This window comes from Oratosquilla oratoria, chromosome 24, assembly GCF_046742065.1.
Source record: "Oratosquilla oratoria isolate Oo_2021 chromosome 24, ASM4674206v1, whole genome shotgun sequence".
NCBI classification, from domain to species: Eukaryota; Metazoa; Arthropoda; class Malacostraca; order Stomatopoda; family Squillidae; genus Oratosquilla; species Oratosquilla oratoria.
The window spans coordinates 36,948,571-36,951,070 of NC_134800.1; the positions used below are offsets into that span (position 1 = coordinate 36,948,571).

Consider the following 2,500-nt stretch of genomic DNA (forward strand, 5'->3'; position numbering starts at 1 on the left):
GCCACAAGCGTAGTGTCGTCCGCAAACAACAGCTGGCTCACCTCCCACTTTTCTCCATTTTCTTTAACCATCTCCAATCCCTGACCCACTACACTTGCATTTACCTCTCGCACTACCCCATCCATGTATAAGTTGAACAGCCAGGGCGACATAACGCATCCTTGACGAAGTCCCACCTTTACCTCGAACCACTCACTCTCTCCATTTCTAATCCTGACACAAGCTCTACTACTCTCATAAAAACTCTTGACAGTTCCCAGAAGCTTTCCTCCTATCCTGTATATCTGCATAACCTCCCACAGTGTCTTTCTGTCTACCCTATCGTAAGGCTTTTCCAGATCTATAAAAGCCCAAAAAACATTCTTCCCCTTTCCTATAGCTTTCTCACATATCTGTCTTACCACAAAGATCTGATCTACACAACCTCTTCCGTCCTAAATCCCCACTGTTCCTCACCAATTACTCCCTCTGTTCCTCTCCTAATCCTCTCAATCAAGATCCTCCCATAAGCCTTCCCAACTACACTTAACAAGCTAATTCCTCTGAAACTACTACATTCACATTTGTCCCCTTTTCCCTTGTAAAGAGGAACTATACAGGCACTCCTCCAGTCCTCCGGCACTCTACCCTCTCTCCAGCAAACATAAAATAACCTCACCAGCCAGTCCACCATCACTGTACCTTCTTTTTTTAGACATTCTGCATGGCATCCATCCAGACCAGGTGCCTTACCTGCTTTCATCATCTTAACGACTGCCTTCACTTCATCCTTCCTTATTTCTCCTCCATTTTCCTCACTCATCACGGTCATTTTCTTAGCATTTCCCACTGCAGCTATCTTTCCCTCCCTATCCTCCTTCACATTTAGCAACTCCCTAAAATATTCTGCCCATCTGCCCCTTACTGCCTTCTCTTCCATTATCATCTCTCCATCTGCACCTTTTACCTTTTCTTCTCTACTTGATTCATCTCCTTTTCCTCTCTTAATTTCTTTCCAAAACATGTTTTTATTACTTTCAAAATTTTCTGTCATACTCTTACCCCACTTCACATCTGCTCTCCTCTTTGCCTCCTTTACCTTTTGCTTTACTTCTCTTTTCTTTTCTTTGTATCTCTCATATGACTCCCTCGTCCTATTTTGTAACTAATCTGTGAAAGCTCGCTTCTCTTCTACAACCTTCTTTGTTTCCTCATCCCACCATTCACTACACTTCCTTCTGTTTCCTCCTGTCCTTCTTGTTCCACACACCATCCTTGCACACTTTGTGACTCTCTCTTTGAACCATCCCCATTCCTCCTCCACACCTAGCTCTACTCTATCCTTCACTCCCTCCCACTCCTCCTTCAGCTTCTTTTTGTACTCCTCCTTTTTCTGTTCAAAGAGTTCACTCTAAGCACCTCCCTACCTTTTGTCCCTTTCCTCTTTATCCATCTATCCTCCACTCTCAACTTACCTTCCAAAAAATGATCTGATATTCCCCCAACATGTACATCCTTAACTCTTCCTATCATAATCCTATTTACCACTACATAATCCATTAACGCTCTATCTACCACCCTTCCATCCACCACCCTCTCCCATGTGTACTTATGCTCGACTTTCTTCCGAAACACTGTATTTGCTATCATCAACTCTCTAGACATATTTCCACCATCAACTCTCCACCACGATTCTTTCCTGGAACTCCACATTTCCCAACCACTCCATCAATTGGACCATTTCCCACCCTAGCATTAAGGTCTCCCAGTAATAATACATTGACCCCGTCTAGGGTATTGGCTGCTTGTTATTGTGGCAAAGTAGCATGCATTTGATACTTTAGGGACTATATTGGGCGCCCCTACGGACCAGAGCCACACATCATTTTGCCTATGATAGAGGAAAACTCTGTTCATAGAGATATGATGACACTTTTATAATACGACTGTCTCTCCGTAATGCTGTCCCTCAACCCCTTGTTGCTGTCCTGTACCATTTCTCTGAGTATTCTTTTTCTGTGATGGGGGAAAAGAATACTGCCACCTAGTATTCCCACTTGGATCGTAAGAGGCGACAAGAAAGGGACGGGGATTGGGACTAGGCATCCTTCTCCTTGTAGCCCCACAGGGGACATTCCTAAAAGAAAAAGTAAAGGCATAAGAGGGTCTGGGAGTTTTCCGACCAGCACCCTAAGGTTTGGGTCTTTTAATGTGCGTGGATGTGGTACAGATGAGAGTAAAAGGGAAGAGATAGGTAGTATGTTTGTGAGGTGAAAGATGTGTTGGCTTTGAGTGAAACTAAGTTGAAAGCGAAGGGTGAATGTAAGTTTGGGAGTGTAAGTGGGAGGTTATCAGGAGTGAAGAGAGGGCGAGGGAGGGAAGGGGTGGCTATTCTAGTAAGTGAAGAGATAAGTAAACGTGTAGTGGAGTGGAAGGAGGTTTCCTCAAGGATAATGTGGATTAAGGTGAAACTGGGAAAGGAGATGTGGGTCTTTGTAAATGCATATGGGCCTGGCAGTGA

General features: G+C 44.2%; 1 protein-coding gene across 1 annotated transcript in view; it reads left to right on the forward strand.

The window, feature by feature from the left end:
- LOC143038564 (THUMP domain-containing protein 1 homolog) overlaps positions 1 to 2,500 on the forward strand; it is a 479,094-nt gene that overhangs the window by 167,116 nt on the left and 309,478 nt on the right. The gene's annotated exons all lie outside the window — the stretch shown is intronic.